Below are 27,824 nucleotides of genomic sequence, written 5' to 3' on the forward strand. Positions count from 1 at the left end.
CAGTATGGTGGTTACCATGTTGGACTTAACTGGAGAAAGTGGAAGTTACATCATTTTTTGCACTTAAAGGCATCACCATGGGGTTGTCCTATGTGACATCACTCTTTTAAGATCAGCAGGAGCCATCTCTTGTGACATCCCAAGGGGTCAGCTCTAGCTCTCAGGTTTTGCAGCTGAGATCTCAGGATCTGGGATAATCCCCACCTGGAAACCTTGCTTAGTACATTTAGGCAGACCAAGTTTTCTGCTCTGTGTGGCAGCATAACCTCTTTGGGAATAATGTGCTATGTTTGATTCTCCAGTATATGGGTATATGTTTGAACCAGAAGGAACAGGATTTACGAGCAAATCCAAACAAAATACTGAGCAAGCACAAAGGCTAAAATGTGGAATTAACTTTGATTTGGACCAGCAAATTCACGAATTGTGTTTTGCACATATTTTTCTTTTCTAACCACTTTGGTTTGCTATGATCTTTAGTTTATTACAGGATATGAAGCTCAATATGCCTTACATACTCATTTCTTTGGAAATCATAATCCGTGAGACAATCAAAGGAAGGCAAGAGAGACAGAGACTTTCCTCAATCCTGTGTAACTTCCTGGCCTGTTGGATTATAGCTCCTGTATCAACTATACTCAACTGGTTTCTGTAGATAGGGATGATGGAAGTTGTAATCTAACACATACAGAGTGAGTTAGGTTATGGATGATTGCTATATACTCAAACAGAGCATCTACTTACTTTTGCATTACCACTCATGCAGAAATTGTTCTAGGGCTCAGAATGTGTAACACAAACCATATGGTATTTAGCAGTGCCAGATGAGAAGTGGTCTATATGCCTTCTAAATGAAGCACTGAAGCCTATTTTGCTACATCACATGAGTTTAATAAGCACATACACACATGAGTATGAAGCTGTTTCCATTTATAAATGACACATACTATCCTACCAGTAGAAACCTCACTACTAGCACATATATGGCAATGAAACACTTACTATCTGAGTGTAGGAGAAAAAAAAAGGAGACAAATATGTTTATTAGCTGTAAATATTATTGCTGCAAGAACATTAACACTCACTATAACATCATGTCTGGTGGTTTTCCAATTTCCTGTTACGTATTAACTGATATTTTAGTTGAATTAGGAAGGATATGTAATGGGATTCCAGTCTCCCACATAAACATACTTAAATCTTAGAGTTAAAATTAACCACAATGGCCTTATAATTTCTTTAAACCTGTTACTGTGCAGAAATACACAACAGAAGCACTCCTGAGATAAGGCTATCCAACATCTCCTTAAAAATATCAAAAAACTAAAGCCCACCATATTTCAAGGCAGTCTGTTCCAGTCTCAAAAAACTCTTAATGTCACTAAATTCTTCCTAATTTAACCAGTGAATTCACATTACAAGAAAATCCTCAACTGAAGTTTTAGTTGGCTGCTAGGAACTCCTAATAGCTCTAGAATAATATAAAATTATCCTTCATAAATAAGAAAATATAATCTCTGCAGCATACTTGGGGATACAAAACATCCAGGGGGAGCTGCATCATGTATCTTTGACTTGATATCTATTCAAATATTGAAAAATGACTATAGACCACCTCTCAGGATCTCATCAGATGCAAGTTGTTCTCCATTTCCACACACTTCTAAGACATTTCAGGGATAAATACCACAGAGCCCTTCACATGACATCACACTACTTCTGGTTGTCATATGTTGCACTTCATCCCCAAAATGTAGTAGGAGTGTTAAGAAAGGTGTGTGTGTGTGTGGGGGGGGGGGAGTGTAGTGGTGGTGGTGGAGAGGTGGGGTAGGGGGGAGAAGACAGGGAGAAACTGTCTTCTGAGCTCCCAATGTGCCTGGAAATGAGAGAAAGTGATTAAAAACATGTGGAATGGAATCTGTCAGATCCCCCCGTGTTGAATTCTTTCAGTGACGTGGAGAAATGGGTGTTCCTTTGGGTGGTCTCTTATGCTTCACTTCTTTTACAAAATACTTCTGCATAAGCTTGGAATTTGTTTTAATTAATGTAATCCTAAGGAATAGCCCTATTGTAAGATATCACCTGCTTTGGCTGCATTTTCTCCTGCATAGTATTTAGGCTTTCAAAATTCTGCTATTACTAACTTTTTAACTTTTTTGTTCCTTCTTTTTAACCCATTATAGGAAGTTCTAGTGCTTATGAAAGTTCAGGACCAATTTATAGTAACCTTATAATTTTGCCTTTTGTAACCATTGCTTTGAGGCCCACTCACAAACCAGAATTAAAGTACCGTGATTCCACAGAATGCCAAAGACCTAGAGTGCTTTGGCTAAGAATTTGAAATGCTCCTCCCTAAACTGCCAATTCCATAGGTCAAAACCATGGCAGATAAAGTGGAATAGTAGCAGCATAATTCTGGAGTGTCAATACACTCCTGAACACTATACTGCTTTGGTCAGATGCAGTTGTGTTAACTCTGAGTTACATAATGGACTGTAATAGTTAAGCTTGAATGGAGGAAAAATAGGTGAGCAAAAACAGGAAAGGTTGTATATCCATGTTGGAACAAAAAGACCAGAGAGAAGGTTGAGACAGGACTTTGACAAAGGGTACTCATTTAACATTGAGGAAGAGCCATGGCTCCTGCAATCATCTGCCCCATAGAAGAGCCTGGCCGCAGGGAGTGGGAAATCTGTTGGTGTCAGGTGTTTTACTATAGGGCCAGCAAACTAGACATTGACTCTCCAAATTCTGCCCTTCCCTGAAATAATATTCCTCCAGTTCCCAAATGTCTATAGTTTTAGAGAGTGAGGACCTAAAACTGATCACACCTAGAACTCTTACATTACCTGTGTTTGCATCCCTCTGGCAACTTTGCCAGCCTTTTTTCTTTGAAGGTCAAAATTGTATTTCTAAATGTTCAGCTGAAGTTTTAAGTTATTGGGATGATAGACATTTGGGGACTGGGAAAAAGTTAACTGGACATTTATTATTTTTATGGAGAGTAGTCCCCTTATTTTGCCAGTTTCTCTGTTCCATGGCTTTGTGTCTTGACCTAAGGATTCCCTATTTCTATTTTAGGAGATAAGTTGTTATATGAGAGAAAATTTGCTAGCCTGCTGTAGTACCTATTTTATTCTGCATAAGGGCACTACAGCAGATGACTGCTCAAGTTATTTTAATTCCTCAATTAAAATAACTTGAGCAGTCATCTGCTGTAGGGCCCTTATGCAGAATAAAATACGTACTACAGCAGGCTAGCAAATATGGAGTTTAGAGCAGTGTTTCTCAACCTGGGGGTCAGGATCCCTGACGGGGTTGCGAGGGGGTTGTCAGAGGGGTCACCAAAGATGACCAGAAAACACAGTATTTTCTGTTGGTCATGGGGTTCTGTGTGGGAAGTTTGGCCCAATTCTATCATGGGTGGGGTTCAGACTATACATCCCAGTGACTACAACTCCCAAATGTCAAGATCTATTTCCCCAAACTCCATCAGTGTCCACATTTTGGCATATTGAGTATTCGTGTCAAGTTTGATCCAAATCCATCTTTGTTTGAGTCCACACTGCTCTCTGGATGTAGGTGAACTACAACTCCAAAACTCAAGGTCAATGCCTACCTCACCCTTCCAATATGTTATGTTGGTCATGGGAGTTCTGTGTGCCAAATTTGGTCCAATTCCATCATTGGTGGAGTTCAGAATGCTCTTTGATTGTAGGTGAACTATAAATCCCAGTGACCCAAATGACAAAATCAATCCTCCACAACCCCACCAGTATTCAAATGTGGGTATATCGAATATTTGTGCCAAATTTGGTCCAGTGAATGAAAATACATCCTGCATATCGAATATTAACAATTCATAGCAGTAGCAAAATTACAGTTATGAAGTATCAACGAAAATGTTATGGTTGGTGGTCACCACAAAATGAGGAACTGTATTAAGAGGTCATGGTATTGGGAAGGTTGAGAAACACTGGTTTAGAGTCTAATAAACTTTCCTTTTTTTCTTACACATGTGGGATACACATACCATGGGGATACACATATCACACACACAATGGAGTTTGTCTCCCTCTTTCTCCTAGAATTCCATAAACATGGCAGTTGTGGGCTTTCTCTTAGCTGTAGAATAATGTAGCAGTCATCCTTCATAAATAAAGAGCACAATCCTTGCAGCATTCTTGGTAATGTGCAACTGCCAGAAATGACTATAGAGATCAACATGCAAGATTGATGGGAGCTGTAGTCCAAAATATCTGGAAGACACCACTATAGGAAATGCTGGAGTAGCTGCATAGGCCCTGCAGGAACCCTTGGATTGACTGGGTATTTCAACTGTACTTATGTTCATTAATTTGGAATTTGTGTGTGTGTGCTTGTTTTTACACATGGATCTACTCTTATGTGCATCTGGCGATGAGTTTACTCCCAAGAATGTGAAGTAATTTCTGGCTTCCAAACTGAAGACAGTCACTCTTACTTTTTAACTCCTTTCTCTTTTTGGCTGAGTAGTGGGACATGAAGAACTTCTATTAGGAACTGGAAAAATTCTGAGAAGTGCACCGTCTGCTCTTCTGTTTATCCTTAAAAGGTCAGTCTGGGACATATATCACTTGGAAATTTAATTGTAGCTTTTGGACATTGCTTTCTATCATAAAGACTATTCAACTCCAATAAATTGGATTTGTCTGTGCTGTCCAAGAATTTCAGTAATATCATAATTTTGTCTTCCTATTTAAGATATGGAGCTTATTAAAAAATGTGATTTTTGAACTTTTTGTTTTTGGAATTTTTTTTAGAATCCTGCTGTACTGATAGATTGGCAGTCATCAAAGATTAGCAGGTGCTTGCCCTTCTTTTGAATCTTTGGGTCATCTCTACTACCGCCTCTCATTTTGTGTTGAGACAATGGACCATTGCAGCTAATGGATGCAATTCTAAAAGCAGATATAAAATTCTAAGCTCTCGAATCTAGAGCAACACAAAATGAACTTAAACGAAGAATGCAGCAGACCATTGCCAACTCCTCTGTGCTTTTTGTGGGAGCCAAAAGAACAGAAATTTGATGGGAAAGGGCTCTGGATATTTGTTTCACATTCCCACAGTTTCTTTGGGACTATGCTATAAAGCAAGCAGATGGGATAGTTTGGTCTTGACATACCTAATTTATAGTCAAAGAAAAATAAGAAAGGCACATATATCTGACCTCTCTCCTTTATACTGGGCATTGAAAAAGCAAAACTGGGTTGTTGTAGGTTTGTAGGTATACAAACAGGCAACCATGCACAGATACCCTAGTGCAGTCATGCTGAACCTTTTAGAGGAGTGCCCAAACCGGGGATGCGGGCTTGGGGGGGGGGGGGGCGAGTGGCAAGCAAGCGAGTGAACAAGGGGGGTAGGTGAGCAGGGGGAGGGATGGTGAGCGGGGGTGGGGGTGGGAAAACCCTATTAATAGAACAGGGCTGGAACTCATCTGTGAGTTTGCAAAGTTACCTTTTGGACTACAAGTCCTTGAATGTGTAGACACAACTTTGTGATGGCATGCTCGAGCCTATGGGAAAACTATATTAATGGCTTTACTCGGGGGCTTTATTCGGGGGCAGACAAAGGCACTTTGAGGCAAGGTGAAAAAATAACCAAATAAGTTTAGTGAATCAAGATGAATAAAGGCTTAACTCCACCAGGGATTATCATAGGATAACTTGAAACAATACATTACAAAAGGAAAACTTGCTGGTTGTAGGCATCTTTCTGGGATGGTTTATAAATTGTTGCTTATAAACTGTCTTAATCTTCTCTCCTGTGAAGGAGAGCTGACCAAAAGCTTCTGTTGTCCTTTGGACTGCTGGTATAAAATACTGCTAAATACTCCAGCAGAAGAAAGTGCTAAGAATGCCTGTTTGGATTGCTAGGCCTAAGATTCCAGACAATATCCAGGCCTCTAAGGCTCTACTACAGTAAGAAGGAGGAGTCCAGCAAAGAAATGGAATAAAGCAATTGAGGCAGGCCTCTGAGGGGTGTTTAAGATCCACCCAAAAAACTAATACAGAGGAAGGTCTCTACACAAACTGAAGCAGAGGAGAGGAGAAGGCAGAACTAAGACTTCACAAATTTGCTGTAGTAAATCTAGGAAAAAAGCAGGGATATGTAGGTAACACATCTGAAGAGAACATGGTTTTTAGTCATTCTGAACTGATTGATGTTTTAATGAGATATACCTCCATAGCCACAGATTCTACACCCATAGATTCAACTATCAGTTGTTTGAACATATTTTTAAAAAATCCAAAATCCATTGATTTTGCCATTTTTTAATGAAGGACACCATTTTGCAATGCTATTATATGTAATGGGACTTGAGCTTCAATGGATTTTAGTATACATGGAAGTCCTGGGACCAAACCCCAGCGGATACCAAAGGTCCACTGTACTACCAGTTGTTTCTAGTCTTCTGAATGATGATTTACAGGCCTTTATTTAATAAAAATGCATTCTGGCTTATTCATTCAATGAAATTTTAGTAGAAATGTTAACACTGCCTTCATGCATCCGGTTAATTCCAAGGGGTTCAGCAGTATCTCAGCAACAAGCAAGACATTGTACTCTTATGGACACATCCCAATTTACAGTACATTCCCAAAGCTGCTGAATATTCTTTTTCTTTCCATCATAGTGTTCTACAGCCAGGCAAGTGTGTGGCTTGACAGGACTCAAGAGTATAGAGGATATGATGCATATTAAATCTTTTAGTGTTGCACACATCTCGACAATAACAAGGAGCATTCATTTCAACCAATGTAGCAGAAGATGTTTACTGGCAGATAATATTATTCCAACTGACAACTAGATTGGAAAATGTGAAGCCAAATTTTTTTTGAGCACTCCAACTCAAATAAAAACTACAAGCAGTCATTCTGTTAAGAGGTTTTTCTAGAAAAGAAAGGCAGCCAAAGGCCGGAATTAGTGCTACTGTGAATAGGTTGGCTAGGTGCAAAAGTGATCAGGTGTGCTGTATCTTTCATAGTTGTGTAGCATGGAGAATTCTATCACGTAGAGTGTGTATGACAAACAATAGTTGTTGAAATCCCCTCATAATCCCCCACATAACAATGAAAAATAGAAGTATCAAATTTTTTTTACAGGGATCAGTGGATGCAGTGATTTGGGAAAAAAATGAGGAGCTATGAAATTTATTTATATTTATTTATTTATTATTTGAACTTATATGCCGCCACTCCCCTGGGGCTCGGAGTGGCTTACAAGAACAGGCTAAAATTGAACACAATTTAAAACAATTTAAAACAATTTAAAAACAATCAGAGATCAAAGGCCCGTCGAAATTGTCCATTGATGTCTTGTCTTGAATGCGAATGAAGCAATGATGATACTTTCAGGTATATTTTATTTATCAGAAGTTAACCAAGGGTATAGTTGTAATGTATCAAAAAACTCCAGAGTTTAAAAACTTGGCATGCTATTGTATATCCTTTGATCAGTAGCTGGCCACTTGGAGTGCCTCGGGTATTGCTGTAAGAAAGTCCTCCATTGTGCATGTGGCAGGGCTCAGATTGGACTGGTGGCCTGTGGTTTGCTCTTCTCCACATTCACATGTTGTGGACTCCACTTTGTGGCCCCATTTCTTAAGGTTGGCTCTGCATCCCATGGTGGGAGAGCACAGTCTTTCAAATTGCCCAGTCTTCTGTGTGCCCAGGGGGGAGTCTCTCATTTGGTATCAGCCACTGATTGAGGTGCTGGGTTTTAGCCTGCCACTTTTAGACTCTCGTTCGCTGAGGTGTTACTGTGAGTATTTCCATAGATTTTAGAAAACTATTTCTTGATTTAAGGTATTGGTGTGCTGTCTGATATCTGAACAGAGGTTAGCAGGCTTTCAGATTAGCATAGAAAACAAACAGTTCAGTGTACTGTTATTGTCACCTGATGCAGGGTATTTTGATCTATTCTGCAGGTTATTATATATGTGACACAGAGTTTGGATATAATAAAAACTAGTTCCAGTTCTTACAACAGCAAAGTTATTAAAATGATATATAATTCATAAAATGAACTCTTAGTAAGAAACTCACGGAGCGACGTTATGAGGGTGTTTCACCATAAAATGAACTCATGTATCTGCAGTCTAAATATTAATTACTTTAAAAGGTATAAATGTGTGGTCTGACAAAGGGATAGGTGCAGAACATCACATAGTTCTCTGGTGATGGCTCATGTTATGCCTTGTGTTGAGTTGATAAGATGAAGAACAAGGGTGTATTCTATGCACATGTCAGTGGCTGTAGTATTCAGATTTCACTAAAATTGCCAATTAAAAAGGGGGCAATTGTGAAACAGAGGAGAATAGCAGGAGCAATGCAGAAGAAAAAGAAAGCACAGAGGCCAATAAGGAACGGAATGATTTAATTTTGTAGTATCCATTAGGTATATATGAACGGAGGTCTTGTCAGGTGCTAACAGATTAGATTCAGCAAGGCTTATTGATATGCTGTCTTTCAAAGCTCAATGTTTCTTCCTTATTTTAATATACAGTAGAATCTTGCTTATCCAACCTTTGCTCATCCAACGTTCTGTATTATCCAATGCAGTCTGCCTCCCGCCCGGAATAATGTCCAGGGTAGGAGAAAGAAAGAACCCTTGCCTGTTTTGGTGCTAAATTCATAAAAACAGTAATTACTACATAACGTTACCGTGTATTAAGCTGCTTTTTCTGTCAGTTTGTTGTAAAACATGATGTTTTGGTGCTTAATTTGTAAAATTATAATGTAATTTGACGTTTAATAGGCTTTCCTTAATCCCTGCTTATTATCCAACATTTTCTCTTATCCAATGTTCCGTTGGCATGTTTATGTTGGATAAGCGAGACTCTACTGTAGTACGATCCCCATATCTGGTAATGATACATTCCCAGACTTCACATGGATATGCAAAACTGCAAATAATAGTGGCCCTTATTATTTTCAGTGGTATAAATGATGGACATACTGAGAAAAGGGTGTAGCTTATACAGGAGGCCCAAGTGAATAAGTCCAATGTGGGCAAGTATATCAGGTCTATGGATATGGATATTCTATTATATATATATAAAACATGACATAAACTGTATTGAAATTTAATGAATTCAAAATGGGAGAAGGTTTGGTTTAAAAATTAGATATTGCCAATAGCAGAGTGATACATTTTACACAGCGTCTTCCTTCCAGTCTTCATCTTATGGGACCTAAGAATCTGAAGTCTAAATGAATCATAGAATCATAGACCTGGAAGAAATTACATGGGAAAATCCAGTCCTCGCTCCCCAATGCAGCAAAAACACAACCAAAGCAACTCTGTTAATGCAGCATTCATGATCAAATGTTTTTTTTCAGAGATAGCTTGGGCTCCTTTGTTATTTCTGGAGATTTGTAGAAAACACATCAAAAGGAGGGGAAAAAGAGATGTATTGCAAGTTTTCAAGTTGATGTGGTGCCATGAGTTACACCCCAGTTCCCATTCTAGAAACCTCCAGAGAGAGGGGAAAAGTTAGAGATACACATTTTACATTATTAACATCTGTGCAAATTGCAGAAGTTTGTATCATGAGACTTCTGCTTGTTCTCGCCAGAAAGAACTACCTAAGGGAAATGTTTGATATCTACAAAAGTCATCCACAGCCTGCAAAACTGAGGTTATCACTTAAAATTCTGCCTCTGTAATAAATCCCTTCACAGTGCTCACTTGGGCATGACTACAGAGGCTTGGCATTGGTGTCCTCAGCTGCAAAATGAGTACTTTTCTAATTTAGTCATCTGTTTTGATAGATGCCATCCCGATTGCGCTATTAAGCACAAGGAAATAAATACAAATGTACTGTCACTGAAAATAGATAAATAAGACATATCAAGAATCACAAGACAGTTTCCATTTCTTGTTACTGACATAGGATTTTGAATTGCATTAAGCCAAATTTGATAACCCCCGGATGCTATGCAGCACACAATAGCCTCAGAACATATACACAATGTGACATATGCTGAGCCATGGCCAGTCTTATTTGTACATAAAATGGGAGGTGACTTCATCTTCTCCTTTGCCTCACACAGGAAAATGTCATGGGTCACTTTTGCATCTGAAGCTTTTTTTCTGGCCAGCTAGACTTCTTATTTTCAGTGACCAGAAGAGAAGCATTTATTTTGTGTCACTTCCAAGTGGAAGAAAGTGTAACAACTTTGTTTTGCAAATATGTCTAGAAAAGTTATTGGGGGTATAAACTTGGAGTAACCTGTCCATACATGGCTATCATTGTCACTAATTTTTAATAGGCAGTCTGAAACCAGACAAGTTGAGAGTGTCATCCACTTAACATAAACTGTCTTGGCCATGACCATCTTGGTTTGTCACATTGTTGTGGCTGATAGGAGAGATAATACCAAGAGCAATCCTTTGTTGAGGCAGAAAAGAACGCTTTTATTTTGAACTGAGACTCTGGCATGGAATCTCCTCCAAAAGCAAACCAGGGTGAGGATAAAGGCATTGACTTTCCCTTTTATATATCTTCAAATACAAGTAAACAAAGAAATATGCTCCTACATACGTTAACATCATCACTACATCACTTTAGCATCATAGAAATATCAAATTACATCTTTCTACATGCATGAGGCATGTCTCAGCATTCAGCTTACAGCAAGTTAGATACTAGGATTCAGCTTACACGGATTCATCAAGGGGCCTATTTTGACCTGTCAGGAGGAAGGAAAAGAGCACCACTTCTTACGTTTTACCTCTATCTGTCTGTGTAAGGCTGTTCTTTTCCCCTCCTGGAATGTTCATCCCCCTTCTTGCCTGTGCCTTCAACACAGATCCTTCAGCATCCTTTTTGTCCTGTTAGCTTGGCTTCCTGATTTTTCTTACATTTCAGTGCTTCTAATGTACATAGAATATACAGTATGTATAAATATCTATATTTCCAATATCTCCACATAAATTATCTTGGTTGATAATTCTTTAATATGATTGAGCAAATGATCATTTACAGTACAAGCTTGTACCAGCTGTTTACTTTTTAAAACCCCCCAGAGAGTTTGGCATTTATCATAGCTGGACTTTATTACCCCATGTCCCAACCTCAACAATGGTCAGGCCCAAAGACTTGAGGAATCTGGCAATCAATGTTCAGTTAGCTTGAGGCAGGTACTTCTTACTAAACAAGATGACAGAGGTGTTTATGAATGGTGAAGTCAAGGGAAGAAGGCTGCTAATGAAGTGCCATAAAGGAGGAATGTTTATGGAATAAGATAGAAATTCTTACTGGGAAGCCTGCAGTGTTATGTTCAAGTGCCTTGGAGCATGAAGTTAAAAAAGAAGAAGTATGAGCCTACAATATAATGTGTTTCAAGTTTCATGAGAAAACGATTACAAGGGTGTGTGGCTGTGGGTTATGCTTAACTTCATGAGCATCAAATACCTCTTTTAATATTGTCATTTACCTCAAAGAACTTTTTGAACACTCAGATATTTTAAAAAAATCTTCTAGAGAAATGGTTGCTCAGGAATGCAAAGGGAGGCACACACAGGCAGCTACAAGAAGGTGCTCCACCCCTTCTGCATAGTCAGCCTAGTTGATGATCATGCTCAAAATCAGCAGGAGCTGCAACCATTTCCAGGCATGTTCATAGCTTAGCAGCCATAAATAATTCCATAGGCCCTTTTAAAAATAGGTGCTGGCAAACTGAGACCCAAAGTTCTCAGTTTTTGATAGGAAATGGCAAATCAGTCAGGAGGCTTGTAATCGCACCTTTCGTGGGTAGTCAGCCTTTCCCCTCCTGACATCCCCGTTGCCTCAGCACTATAAGAGGGTTTCATGAGACCAGTTGCTCTTGTTGCAACCGTGTAGTAACGGTGAGGCCATGGACCATATTTTACTTCTTGGGGAACACTGATAGTCATAGAATCATAGAGTTGGAAGAGACCTCATGGGTCATCCAGTCCAACCCCCTGCCAAGAAGCAGGACAATCGCATTAAAAGCACTCCGTGGACCAAAGGTTGGGAACCACTGCTATAGATGTTGCTGGACTCAAATTCCTATCAGCACTACTGGGGGGGGGGGGGTCAGTTCCAAGAGTTGATGGGGTTAGTAGTTCAAGTGCCTCAAAAGTCCTCTACTGGCAGAAGGGAGACTTTAGATTACTGTCCAAAACCTCTATCCTGTATCTCTTTATGGGTAGGGTGATAAAGAAACAAATTACTTTTAGTCTGTGGATCCTGCTGCTTCCAGTTTGTAGTCTTTTCAAATACTTTGAATTTTGTATTGTAAAATTACTTTGCAAACTGCTTAAATGTGGATCAACTTGCAAGAGGAGCAATCCCCCTCTCTTAAAAAAACCCCCACAAGGATCTTAAGATAATGAAATGAATTACTTTTAAAAAATTGATTCCAATCAAGGGACAAGTTAGTTTTTATAAAGCAATTTTGAGAGGTGATGTTTCATTGCCAACACTGTTTTTAATATTGTGTGCGCTGTTTCTGATTTATTATTGTCTGTACAAATGAGTGTTGGCACTGTGGAATATTTTATTTATGTCTGTGCTTGAATCTTCAGATAGTATGTTATTTTTGTTACCCATGTTTAATTTTGCTTATCTTTTCTTCTTGTAATGTTTAGCCGTTTCTGTTTTCTCTCCCGTTGTGATGGGTTATGGTTGTCAACAACAAAAATGAACAAGAATGAATTTATATTGTTACTCTGATCTAAACTTTTATCTCAACTCACAAGCTAAATTTCTAATCTCAAAATTAAGTGGGAAATAGCTGCTCAGTGTCATTGTGAAAACATATTTTAGGATACTTCTGTTCCAGTTTTGTGACAATTTGGTAAGTCCTAATAAAGCCATTGGCCAGTAATGGATTTTTAAATTCGTTTGAAGAAGAGGCAAGCTGAACTTGGCAATAAAACATGGGATCCAAAAAAAGTAGAAGCTTTACTATTTAAGTTAGCAGTGAAAACAGACTTCTATTCCAGATCAATGATTTAAAATACAAAATATTGGTTGCAGTTCAGTTATTTTTCTTAACAACTAGATGAGAAGTCCAGAATATTTTGAGCAATGTAACATACAGGAATAGATGAACAACTGAATACTTCTGGTTGTATCCAGAAGGGGGTACTAGTATCCATAGCAAAATTATTAAATAAATTTATTATGGCTTCTCCTACTGTTTGGTATTGCGTTATTTAGCATTTGTTAACTTCCTCTTTTGTGAAAAAAATTATGGCAGGAAAGGACGTTAGAGTAGGGATAATTTTTTGTAATTTGTAATTTTTATTGTTTTATTGTGCATATAAGAAATAGAACAGACAATCAGAAAAGAAAAGGGAAAAAAGGAGAGGGCAAAATATACAAAAGAATAAACAGGTTTACAAAATAATATATACAAATGCTCATTAAAACTTTTAAAAATAAATAAATATTAGCTAAATATAAATATTAGCTCTACCGTTATCGTACCTTAACATATCCTTACCCTTAACATATCCTACCCCTGAGAACCCAACCCCCCATGACCTCTGACACCCCTCAATGTGGATCACATAACTTACCGGCAGATACCCATATGTCTTCTTTCACTAAATCCCCTTTGTGGCAGTCATCAAATCTGCCTTTGTCTTCTTTTCCAGATATCCAAGTGCCAGCCTCTTGCTTGCAAACTGTCCATTATTTCCTCCTCTGCTACTATTTGTCAGCTTGGCCATTTGGATATAATCTAATAATTTATCTCTCCAATCTTTAATAGTTAACTCTTTTTCTCCCTTCCATATTTTAGCTATTATTAGTCTTGCTGCAACAAAGCAATATTGACAAATTTCTTCATCTCCTGCAGTAATATACCTTCTAAATAGTCCTAGAGACCACAAATGCTAGGATTCCACAGAATGGTGCCATGATATAGTATGAAAGTATGAACATGATATAGTATGAAAGTGCTCCAACTAGGACTGTTTTTTGGATAGTTTAGTGATTCCGAGGAGACAAAGTGACATTTTAAGAACCGTGCCTTCTGTTTTCTTGAACAAAAGGGAGGAAATGAAGTGGGTTGCTGTGAGTTTTCCAGGCTGTATGGCCATGCTCCAGAAGCATTCTTTCCTGACGTTTTGCCCACTTCTATGGCAGGCATCCTCAGAGGTTGTGAGGTCTGTTAGAAACTAGGCAAGTGGGGTTAATATATCTGCGGAATGTCCAGGGTGGGAGAAAGAACTCTTGTTTACTTGAGGCACGCGTGAATGTTGCAATTGGCCACCTTGATTAACATTGAATGGCCTTGCAGCTTCAAAGACTGGCTGCAAAGTCTGAAGTGTTTGGGCAGAGCATGTCACTCATCAGTCTTTTCTCACTTTGATGCTTCTGTGCTCCCTATTTTATCACTGACTCCCCCAATGCTATCTTAAGGTTATTCTAAGAAGGGACAAGTGTGGATGTCTTTGAGTCTGTATTTTTGTATTTCTTACTTTCTTCAAGAAGGCTAAAGTCAAGTATCAGCACAAAGTCTCAGTATAAAGTTCACATATGTGAATTTTGAAAATCTCAACTTTTTTTCCTCCTGATTATGTAGAAAACTGAATAAGTTGAAAATTTCAGAAGAAACTTGGCAAGAATGTCTCTGCGTGTGCAAATATAAAAACCTAAGTTAAATTGTCATCTACTTTTAGTATGATCCTAGTGGGCAAAACCAAGTCTAATCCAAGACAAATGAAATCACAACTTGTATACATTTTTGGTTTTTTTAAAGCTGTGCAACACACAACCATCTGTCTTGAAATGCAATGGAAAAGGCTGTGGAGTGGTGTAAAGCATGAAGTGATGCTTGAGAAAGGACCACCCATTGTTGGAGGCACGAATAGATATGTAAACGGGCTCTTCATCATCAGACACTCTCCTCCCGTTTAAGTGGAGTAATGTGATTGGAATGTCTAATGTGGGACGGATCCCTGGCAATCAAAGGCAGGCGTCTCTTGAATTTGCTTATACAGTACAACTAAGCAGCAATAAGCAAAGCCATGCTATAATTTATAGGAAGAAAAGGAGATCTTCAAAAGGTCCAGTGTGGTCTTGGTAAGAGAATTGGTATACAAATAAAGCACATTCTGGTGGTCTTTCCATAGTACGGACTGGACTAATGAATGCACGTTTCAGAAAAGAAAAGAGAAAATATGAGCTAGGTGTATATATGATGATGAAGATATCAATACCTGACACAAATAGAATCCATTTGTCCATGCTTATTGCTACCAGGAAGTTGGCAGGTCAATCCACAGGTGGGGTGAGCTCCCGTTGTCAGCTCTAGCTTCTGTTTACCTAGCAGTTTGAAAATAGCAATGTGAGTAGATAAATAGGTACCGCTAAGGTAAAAGGCGTCCCTGAAGAATGTCAGCAATTCAATTAGGAAGGCATCCATGGTGAACAGGCTCCTCGGCGTGGAAAAATGGAACAACAGCACCTCCCCATGGCCTAGTCAAGGAACGCCTCCAGGTGCTGGAAATGAAAAAATAGTGAAGTCTTGTCTATGATACAGAATGGGGGATGTCTGGCTCGAGAGCAGTACGTGTGAAAAAGATCTTGGAGTTCTTGTGGACAACAAGTTAAACATGAGCCAACAATATCATGTGGCGGCAAAAAAAAGCCAATGGGATTTTGGCCTGCATCAATAGGAGTATAGTGTCTAGATCCAAGGAAGTCCTGCTACCCCTCTATTCTGACTTGGTTAGACCACACCTGGAATACTGTGTCCAGTTCTGGGCCTAACAATGGAAGGAAGATGTTGACAAGCTGGATTGTGTCCAGAGGAGGGTGACTAAAATGATCAAGGGTCTGGAGAACAAGCCCTATGACGAGTGGCTTAAAGAGCTGGGCACATTTAGCCTTCAGAAGAGAAGGCTGAGAGGAGACATGATGGTCATGTGAGGGGATGTCATAGGGAGGAGGAAAAAAGCTTGTTTTCTTCTGCCCCGGAGACTAGGACATGGAACAATGGGTTCAAACTGCAGAAAAGGAGATTCCATCTGAACATTAGGAAGAACTTCCTGACTGCCATTCAGCAGTGGAACTCTCAGCAGTAGAGACTTCTTCTTTGGAGGCTTTTAAACAGAGGCTGGATGGCCATCTGTCAGGGGTGCTTTGAATACAATTTTCCTGCTTCCTGGCAGGGGGTTGGACTGGATGGCCCATGAGGTCTCTTCCAACTCTACGAGTTATGATTCTATGTATTTTCTGTCTTTGTTAATTGTATAATGGCATTGAATGTTTTCTTTATGTGTATTCCGTAATCCGCTCTGAGTCCCCTCAGAGAGATAGAGCAGAATATAAATAAAGTATAATAAGAATATAGTTGATTTATTACTGAAAAACAACAGTAACTAACCTGGATGGTGAGAATACACAGCTGGAGAAAGACATACTGCTTTTTCATACACAAATACTATTTACCACAAATAAGGTAGCCCTACTGATCAGATGGCTGTAACTTTAGTCATGATCTGGGACAAATGCTCTTTTGTGGGTTGAGGAGTCTTACCGGTCTGAAAAACACGAACATTTTAAAAAGCTGATCTCCCTTGTTTCCACAAAATTAGCCCAGTATGTGTCTAATGGTGGTGGGAAATTTTCCGGCCTGAAGAAACATGAATTTTTACTTGGAATAAGGTGAGACATGCAAAATTTCTTACAAATTGTTCACAAGGGAGGCCTTAGCGAGTATGATTCAGACATTAAGTCTACATTTTTTTAAAGGAGGGGAACCACTGGAAATGGACATTTCCTCAAGACATTAAAAGAAATCCAAATAGGAAGAAATGTAGGTAAGGAAAGGGGAGATTTATTTATGTCAGGCTTTTCCATACTTGGTTGAGGTAGGAATGGAGTTGGGCACATGCAAAGGAGAAATGGAAAAAATCAGTTCTGCTGATGTATAATAAATGTTTTAAAACTGTGGCTCTTTCCATTACAATAAAACTATTTTTAAAGGAACCCTCCAGTCTCCTAAACATCTTTACTTTGTAAAATTGGTAGTGGAAAGAAATAAGAAACTCTTTTGTGAGACAAAAGATGGTATATAAACAAATATAATAAGTTGGCAAGCACTGAATGTATGCAAATATGGATAATAGTGTAAAATCACACATGTTCTTTAATCATGAGGTGCTATTTTTTGACAATGCATTTTCAATTTGTATTAAAGTTTCTACTAATTTAAACTAATGTTTTATATTCCTTCATGATTGTCAAATCTGATTGGAAGCTTGGCCACTTTGCACATGAATGGCTCTGGCTGTGCTTAATTTCCCACACAGAAGTGTGCAATGTTGGAACTTGTATGCTAAGTTCATCTCAGGTACGCAGGAGAAAAACGTGCTCAGGTGTAACAAGCTCACCAAAAATGATTTTGAAAGTTTAAAAAATTAGCATCACACCCTAAAGAAATTAGAGTTCTTCTGGAGGATATAAAAGGTGGGTGAAATAACAAAAGCTCAAAGATTTGCTGTGGGTGAAAGAAGATGAGAACCAACCCATGGTGGATGATCAGAAGTTTGCCCAAGGATGCTCTCAGTTCATTCCTGTCTTTCCCCTAAACCAGTGGTTCTCAACCTTCCTAATGCCACAACCCCTTAACACAGTTCCTCATGTTGTGGTGATCCCCAACCATAAAGGTATTTTTGTTGCTACTTTATGACTGTAATTTTGCTCCTGTTATGAATCATAATGTAAATATCTGATATGCAGGATGTATTTTCATTCACTGGACCAAATTGGGCACAAATACCAGATACGCCCAAATTTGAATATTAGTGGGGTTGGGGGAGGGGGGATTGATTTTGTCATTTGGGAGTTGTAGTTGCTGGGCTTTATAGTTAACCTACAACCAAAGAGCATTCTGAACTCCATCAATGATGGAATTGAACCCAACTTGGCACACTGAACTCCCGTGGCCAACAGAAAATACTGGAAGGATTTGGTGGGCACGGACCTTGAGTTTTGAAGTTGTAGTTCACCTACCTAGAGAGAGCACTATGGATTCAAACAATGATGGATCTGGACTAAACTTGGCACGTATACTCAATATGCCCAAATATGAACACTGGTGGAGTTTGGGGGAAATAGACCTTGGCAATTGGGAGTTGTAGTTGCTGGGATTTATAAGTTATCCATTTTAACAGGGTCCACTATTATACTTGGTTTTCTGTTTCCATTATAAATTCAAGGATATATATCCCACTGCATCCTATGGAATTCTTGGGTTTGCAATTTTTGAGGCACTAAAGTTCTCTGTCTGAGAATTTGTAATGAAATTATAGCCGTTAAAGTGGAACCATAGGGCCACAGTTGCGCAGTGTAAAGGGATCTTAGAAATCCAGTAGTATTTTCCGAAGGGTTGTGTGGAAGGATCCAGTGTTCTCAATGATGGTTTTTTTACTCTGCTATACAGAATTAGGGAGAGTGCAATGATACTCTGTTGTGTAGTCTGTTGGTATGCAGCTCCAACCACCCGTCCTCACTATCAGAGCTGATCAGGACAGGTTCTGCTTTAACTGCCATGGCAACATTAGCCATTTGAAAGGTGCTCTGAGGGTTTTTGTGCCTGAATAATGGATAAAAATATTTTGGCTGGAGATCCTGTGCTGAATAAGTTTGGGCACTCAATGACCCATGAAGCCCTTCCAGTTTTCTGATCCTATGTGTCAGTAATGATTAGACATGTCACAAGGTTAAGGAGTCTAGCAGAGGGTATAATTAACCCAATGGTCCTTAATCCTTTAATGATCTTTACAAAAAGAAAAACTCAAATGCCTTCAGTGCCAGTGGTATAAATCAATCAGGTTCATTTTAATTTCCTCATTTTGATTGTTATGTCATATATACCCACAAAACCACTAATAGTTACATATTAGCTGGGATGGCCCTATCAATTTTTTTTGTGTTCCTGGATAGTCAGATTATTTTTTTTGAAATATTTCCATTCAATCATGTGGGTTTTATTTAAAAAAATGTTTTTCTAAATGACCAAAGTTGCTATTTGCTTTTCACTCAACAGGACAAGCAGCAGACAGGCTACTTTCTTGCTCCAGGAGGAGAGATTTGGGGAGTATTGTTTTCAAACTGAAAGATGGCTGCACTTATTCTCAGAAGTTAGATTTATGACCTCATCACACGGACTTCAAGGACAGAGCATGCTGGAGCCCTTTACATGACATAGGGCTACTTCTGGAAGGGTTGTGTCCTGACTCCATCCTGGAAGTGTCCTAGGACAGAACCCTGAGAACACAGCTGACTACCTGTGTTCTCATAGCCTACAATGGGGCCAGCTTGGAGGGAAGCCAAGAAATGGCACTTTCCCCTTTGTAATGGGGAAGATGGCAATGTGGATTGCTGGATGTCTGGAGTTGCCCTTCAAAAACAGCCTTAATACAATGTTGAAAGTAAAAGAAAAATGCTTTACTTCAGCAGACACAAAGGATAAGCAAGTGCATTTGAAAAGTGCAAAAGAAAGCAAGGAAGTCTTAATCCAGATATAAATTAATGTCTCTTACAAAGTCCTAAAAGAAACAGCAGTCTTCCCTCAGACAACTTGCAATGATCACTAAGTCCTTAGCAGCAGACACAAAGCAGGTTCCATTGGAGTGAAAACATCAGTATCAGGGTCATTGTTACTAGTGAAAGCTGACTAGGTTGTTGTAGAAGCAGGAGCGGACTACTCCTGCTTCTGATTTATAGCCCTGACTTCCCCACGCAGGAGGTGCTAGGGCGTCTCCCAATTAGCTTAGCATTTTTAGCAGCCTTCTGTGCTTTGTCTCTTTTCGTCTCTCTAGAAATGTGGGTACTTTCAAAACCTCATTGTCTGATTATTCTTTTGCCTCCAATTCCTGAGCACTTCCCTGCTTTCCTTCCTCTTCCAAAGACGAGGAATCCCTAACACTGGATGATGATTTCCCCTGCTGCCCCATAGATTCACCCCACTGCTTGGTAAATTCTCCCACTCTCATCTGCATTAGGGACCTCAAAGTGATGAGGTCCTTAGTTCCCTTCTACACAGGCACATAAAGTGGCTTGGAAAGGGCATGAAAAATGCCAGTTTCAGGTTTCATTCAGTCCACAAAGGGTGTCCTGAGCCTCCTCAGTGGTGGGATTCTGACCCAAAGGCCCCTATTCATCAAGGCTGGGCATGGACTTGCACTTCCACTATTCCCACAGAGAAGAAAGAAAAAGTGCCTAATGCATAGTACCAGCCTGCTTTATCTGGATCCATGCCATTTCATTGGCAATGGAACCTGGGAAAAGTGGGTGGGGGCTCACTCCTTCCATGTCTCTTTGTCTGGGGGGAAATCAGGGGTGGAGAGGGCAAGAAGGGACTGGCATCCACTTCCCTTGGCTGGAGTAGAATTCAGACCTTCCCCTGTGATTTTTTTTAACCCGGGCTGCAGTCGCATTAAGAAAAATAGTTTAAAGCAGTGGTTCTCAACCTTTGGGTTCCCAGGTGTTTTGGCCTACAACTCCCAGAAATCTCAGTCAGTTTACCAACTGTTAGGATTTATGGGAGTTGAAGGCCAAAACATCTGGGGACACACAGGTTGAGAACCACTGGTGTAAAGCATTCAGAGAATAAGAACCACTGGTTTAAAGCATTCAAAGAATATTAGTAGAAAGAATAGCTAAGAGAAAGTAAACACATGCCTTCTAAGTGTGAACAAGTGTGATCTCTGTAATGCCAGAAATTCGAGAACTAAAGAGAGATATAATGGGGGCAGAAGTCTCTTGGGGAGGCAGACCTTCATTTTGCTTCCCACAGCCAGACTCATACTGCATGTATTTGTGTGTGCACACATACAATATTCCATTTATTGATTTGGACTCTCCACTCCTTTCCTATATTTATTATGAAAATTCTCCTTAAAATCGTTATTCTGTGGATTTTCCTTATAAATACAAGTCGATCTTTTTGCCTATGTCCTTCTAGTCATGCTTGGTTATTGTTTAGCTACATGTCAGAGGGTATGAGAAACAGCATTGTATAGTATTTGAGACCAGGGCTCCATTTCTGACTCAGCCATGAAACACACTATCAGCCACAGAAATCTTCATGATACATTTGTTTTGGGATGTCATAAGTTGGGAATAATTGGAAGACACAAAATAGGGCAAGATATGTGGCCACTGAGTTCCAGTGTTTTGAATGACATTGCATTTATAATCAATTTGGCTCTCCTCCACACTAGAGAAACAACATGAATAATTACTATTTCCAAATCTAACAAACCATGTTCATTGCTGGGGGGAGTAATGGATTGTCTTTTTTTTTTTGTCAGTAGGCAAACATTAGGGAGGTGAGTCCCCCTTGCACCTTCAGGCTCTGAAATCAGAGCTTGATCAAATACTGTGAGTTGATTGAAGATGACATCCTCCTGTTGTGACTGGAAATGTTGCCTCCCAGCAGCAATAGCAGCAAGCGGCAACAGCAAGTGAGGCCCCCGCCTGTTGGATTGTGAACATTTTAGTAGAACTCTGGTGTCCCCTGACTGGTATTTTTGATGGTTGGAAAGAACCATGGGAGACAAGTGTAAACACACGAACCCCTTGTCATCACAACCAGATTAAAGAGGATTCCTAAGTTCCTCAGGATAGAGTGTTTCCAATGTTGAAAATACTTATCAAAGTCCCACAGCTTTTTCCTAGGAGAGTGTGGATAGGATTGCAAGTTTAATTTGATGGCATTATTTAAGGAGGAATCTTTAATTTTTAAATTACATTTTAACACTGCCAAATAGTACACACTTTCCAGGTAATTTAAAATCTCTCTTCCTTATCTATTACTTTGCTACACATTTCTTAGATCCTCTAGTGTGACTCCATGGTATACTTCCATGGCAAAGAATCATAATGATGCCTAGAAAGGATCAGGCTGTGGCGCAGCGAGCTGGTAGCTAGCTGCATCAAATCACTACTGACCAAGAGGTCATGAGTTCGAAGCCAGCCTGGGTTGGAGTGAGCTTCCAGCCATTAGTCTAGCTTGCTGTCAACCTTTGCAGCCCAAAAGGCAGTTGTATCTATCAAGTAGGAAATTTAGGTACCGCTTTACGCGGAGAGTCTAAATTAACTAATTTATGATGTCATAAAACCTTCCAGCAGTGTGCAGAAGAATGAGGTAGTACTCCATCAAAGGACTTGATGTCACAAATGACAGTGAAACCGCAGCTCCCCCAGTAGCCGGAATCGACCTGGAATTGAGAATATCCTCATAAAACCGGAAAAGCTGGAATGTTAAATTGCCTCTGTGTCTGTTTATATATGTTGCATGTCTAATTGGAATTTAATGTTTGCCATGTATATGTGCATTGTAATCTGCACATATACATGGCAAACTGAGCCCCTTGCGGGGTGAGAATACTGTAAATAAATCAATATATAATTTTCTCAAATTATTTTCTAAGTTCTCCAGCATCTCTATGATATGCTTCCACTGGAAGTAATTTGTTCAATAGGGTTTGCTGTTATATGTGATTTTCACTAATAGCGTTAAGTCTGGAAATGCACTCCCCTAGTTACAAGGGTTGTACTTTACATGCTCATCACCTCCCTGGATGCCTCTGATAAATTAATGCAATAGTTTGTCCATTAGACATGTCACTTTTCCTTGAGTAGGTTGTACACCAGGGCTTTAGCAGTATGGATACGCTGATGATCCCATCCTTGTTCACACATTGAAAGGAATGGATCATTGCTTCTTCGTCTACAACATAATAATTATAGTATGTTTATGTAATAGTAATAATAATAGAAATATAATGGAAATGCTTTCATGTGTTTAACATTCAATTAAAAAAACTGAAATCAATTTTAGTATTAAATAAACAAAATTAAGTACAACAAATATTAGTATTTATTCTCTCATAGCAGTACTATTAGCATGATTTCAACACATGGCTTTGTTTTAATATGCCCTCCTGCTAGTCAAATCCACAGAAGCAATTTCATTTTTACTGTATGATCGTTTTTTTTTATTGTTATCTTTTAAGGTGGATAGAATCTCTAAATAATCTTAGGGTCACTTTCATCTAACACTCTGCAGAGAAGTCACTTTCATGTTGGCGCCCTCAAGGTTTAAAGACATTTTATTACTTTTTTGGACTATAATGAGTCATGCTGGCAGAGCAATTCTGAGAATTGTAGTTCAAAATGGTAATTTTCCCAAGCTCTGATCTAAGAAAAGCTCCCTCTGAAGGCCCCTGAAAAGTATGTGTGAAAACAGTTGGGAAGGAAACCTGTCAACACTTGGTATTACATTATTCCTTCTGCTATATTTTCCAAACATACATATCACGAAGGGACAACTGTGTTTGCTCAAGGGATGACAATCATTTCACCTAGATAAAATGGTATTCAGTAGGTGTGAACACTTTCCCTTAGACATTATTTTCGTGAAAGAAATATCATGGGAACTACATTGTCCTTCACTTTGAAGGGGAAAAAAATATGGAATGATGCCATAAAGATGCTGGATATGGATATCACTCATCACCAAGAAGTTGTGTTAGCTGTGACAACATCATGGTTTGCACTTCTATAATTATTGCTTGAAATCTTTCTCCACACAGTGACAATAAGGAATGGCTGAAACGTAACTGGGAAGGTTGGTCTCTGTAAGCAAAATAAATAATAATAAATAAAAAAAGGAAATCAAGTTAAACAGCTTTTGTTTTTTTAAATCATGGAAACTATCCCTCCCTTTCTGGTTTTTTTCCCCCACAGGCCTAGATTTATATATGTATTTATTGCATTTATACATTACTCTTTAGCCACAAAGTATATCAGAGGATTTTACAAATTGTTAATTTGACATTTCCCTGCCCTCATGAGGTGATTTAGCCAAGATTGCAAATAGGAGAATCTGTGCCTGGTGAGTGTATGCTAAACCAGAAGGGCCAGGACAGAGAAACCAACTCACCGGGTTAAAACAAACAAGAGAGGCTTATTACAATTCAGCCCAAAGGGATGCAAGTACAATCAATTTGCTTCAAAATGCACAAACATAAAGATACAGAAAAATGCAAGACATCTTATATAGTTCTGGCAACCATTCAAACCACCCCGCTCCCTCTCCTGATTGGCCAAAAAAAGAGGCTGGCTAGGATCCATGCCGGGATTGGTTGAAAGCTCTGCTGACATCTCGGCTTCCAGGTGGGGATTCCCTTGGCGGGAAGGATGGCGGCTGAGGATTGGTCAGGGTGAAAGACCAATCAGCTGCCAAGATCCCACCTTGGAGGATGCAATCCAAGTGGAAACAATAACAATGATATGTTGATGTGCTTTCTGATTAGCTCAGCTGCAAAGTTCTGTGGTAAACAAAGATATGGAGCTCAGGAAACAAAGATGTGAAACTCAGAGGACAAAAGTGCTGATCTTGGGCAATCAAGGGCTTGGCTATCAATAAAAGAGTTAACAGATGCACATACACTTAAGCTCTTGTTTCCTTGAGGGAGCATTGGGCTCTGAGCCTCAGGTGAATTATAGAAAAAAATGCTTATCTGGTTGGCAAGAGAAATTACCTAGCTGTGCGCGCGCACACACAATGAACCTCATGATTATCTGGCTTGGGAAATAGCTAAAAAGATTTGCCCAACCTTTCTCTACCCAGGGGATTATTTCAGCAGGGTCACAGAGAGGGGGCTGTCTCTGGGCTGCATTTTGGTACAATTCTATAAGTCAGTTTATATACATTTCATACATAGTTGAAAGATACAAGTTACACAAAATCATAAAAATTATACATTTTATTGAAGGGTTAGATATTATATACTTTATGGAGGTACAGCTGCTGCTGGTTCATTCTCAATCTTCTGAAGTCTTGAACTTGTGCAACTCTGGAGTTTTGGGGAAGGTTTTAATAAGAGGAAAAATTCATATATTTATTGGTGAACTATTCATATATTTATTGGTGAACTATAAATCTTCCAGGGGAGGAGTTACCATGCCTCGACAACACTCAGATTTATTATCCAACTAGGGCACGACGTGCAAGAAAAAAAAAGAATGAAATTAAGTTCAGCAGATAGTACATGCTCTCCTTTCCCTTTGAGGCCAGGGCAGTGACAGTAGGGATTGGAACGAAAGTATTTAATTTGCTTCTGGGCCTAGGCATAATGGAGATCTACTAACATGCTGGTGGAGCATAGTTTCCCATAAGCAGATATGTGTGTGTGTGTGTGTGTGTGTGTGTAACTGTTGGCGAAGTAGAGCTCTGTTGTTCTCACTTCCTCCCAGTATCAAGATTGTACTAGTGCACTTCCCAACATGGCTCCACTCTTCCTGATGTGGAGATGCAGTCAGTTGTACTCTGATTGCCCTTGCATCCCCAGTGGATAAGGAGAAGTCTTTTCCCTAAGATTAGGTTGCTTTTTCTTTGCCAGGGGCTGGAAGGGAGCTAGACTGTGCCTAAGTATAGCCCTGCACCCAGTCAGTAACTGTCAGAATAGAGCTAGACATGAAACAGAAAAATAAGAGATTATTCTTCGTGCAATCACATTGAAAGCACCCATGCAGTGTATCAGCAGCTGGAACCTCATCTAGATAATATCTTAAGACTATAAATCTCACGCTCTAAGTCTGGAGGTGGGTCATGGGGAGAAGGCTAGCCTTCTCATCAACTGAGAATTTTTAGCGTCCTCATCGAAGTCATGCCATCTCAGTTAAACTGATGTAAAACTAGATATTTTTATTGTTGTTTTTTGAGGACTGAGAGTTGATGCCTCCAACATTAATTTCTTATGAGACAAATTCTGTCCTATGTGGGAGCTGAGCAACAAAGAAAGGAAAATGACTATCTCTAACCCTGCTAGAAAAAAAAAAGGTTTTATTGTGGAATTAGCATTCATCTTTTAAAATAATTTTCAACTATCCTCTCTCAAATAAAGAGATTACTTCATTATAATTCCCTTCTGGAGACCATGTTCATAAATTTGAACTGAAATGTTGGAACATTCTTTGACTAGATTACTGGATATTTTTTTCTGAAACAAATGCAGAGAACAGACTGCAGGAGGTATGCTTTAACTTGTACTTTGGCACCAGAGCCTCTTTGTGGAGAGGAGACATGCATTTTCCATGCTGGAATTGGCAAAGGCTACAGTAGACTCCTGTATGCCAGGAATTTCTCCTCCTCCTCCCAATGACTAAATTCAAGGAAAGGTCTTCAGCTTCTTTGGGTCAGACTCTTGTCTTCCTAACCAGCAAGGTTTATACTGATGGCTCGATTCATGAATAGTTGCACATCTCGTGAAGAGACTATGAAATACTTGAGGGACATGCCAGCTTCAAACCATATTCAGAAAGTTTTAAGTTATTGGTGAGGTCAGATAAATCTGAAGTAAAATAGTAGTTAAGGGATTTGAAATGTATTTTCCATATAATGTTTATATCAATCAGACATAAATTTAAACGGATTCTGTGTTTAATTAAAATATGTTATTATATTTAAATATGTTATTCTCATTCTTGTATAATATAAACTCAAAGAAACAAACAAGTCAGGATTCAGATAATAGTCAAGCTCTGATCTAATGTTTGGTCCTTCTGATATAGAATCAACATATGTGGGAGTTGACAAGCAATGCCATTTGACAAAAGTAATAAAGAAGATTTTACACAACCCCAAAGCCAATGTCCTCCTGATAAATTGGAATACAAGAACCATTGTTTCCAAGAGTAGGAGCTATAGTCCAAAAATCTATTTTAATCTGGAATAGAATGATTTTGGGAAGGCTTAACCCTAAGCAGTCAAAAGCAAGATACAAATAAAAAACAGAATGTGTACCCCAAAGCTGAGCCTAGCAGTCTTCATGACACATGACAACTTCTGACAAGAATGTAGACCTTTTACATCTTAATCTGACTTTGCTCTGAAATAAGCAAATTTGGGGATACTCTAGAGGATCCTTGGGGTTTGCAGCCATGTGGACAGCTATTTGGTCTAATCCATTGTCACCATGACTCTTTGCTAAATGGTGCAGGGAAGGGGATAGATTGTTCTTGTCACTATTGTCATTGCCTTGGCAAGGAGCTCAGGGGTGGAGGTGGCCATCAAAATCATATCTACTGAGGGCAGGATATGGTATCCAGTCATATGATCAAGAAGAGGGAGGTCATTCCACTCCTTCTTTGTTGACTGCATGGACACTCCTTTATGAACTCTGCAGATACAACTGCAATGACGAGGACAAGGAGATGGGCCACTGAGGCTGTTGCATTCTACACCTGGCAAGACTATTCTGCAAAATGTCATCCATGTGAGAGGTGCTGCTCTTTGACAACAGGGAGAAACATCAGAAAAAAACTCCGAGTGGTGAGAACCTTTATGCAGATCATGCTCTCATTTTCCATCAGGACAATGTGCAGCATCTCATAGCATGTCTTTTCCTGCTAGAAATAATGAACTGTGGCTTTGAATTACTGTATTTGCCTGACCTCACACTGTCCATCTTATACCCTTTCCCCCTATGAATAAAAGTCTGAAAGGAAAGTTGTGAATGACTGTTGCAATTTCCAGGAGAAATCATTTCTCTCCAAGGATTGATTAACCTGGAGCACATGGGAAAAGTGTGTCGAAGTGGACAATCACATACAGGTAGGCTCAAGACATTTAATCTACCCCTCGTATATTGGCAGAGGCGGCCCTAGGTAATTATCAACAGTAAGCAAACAGTATTTTGGTGCCCCCCCCCCACCAATCATTGATATATATTTTTTGTTCGTCATGGGAGTTCTGTGTGCCATATTTGGTTCAACTCCA

The sequence above is a fragment of the Anolis sagrei genome, chromosome 1 (assembly GCF_037176765.1).
Source record: "Anolis sagrei isolate rAnoSag1 chromosome 1, rAnoSag1.mat, whole genome shotgun sequence".
Lineage (NCBI taxonomy): Eukaryota > Metazoa > Chordata > Lepidosauria > Squamata > Dactyloidae > Anolis > Anolis sagrei.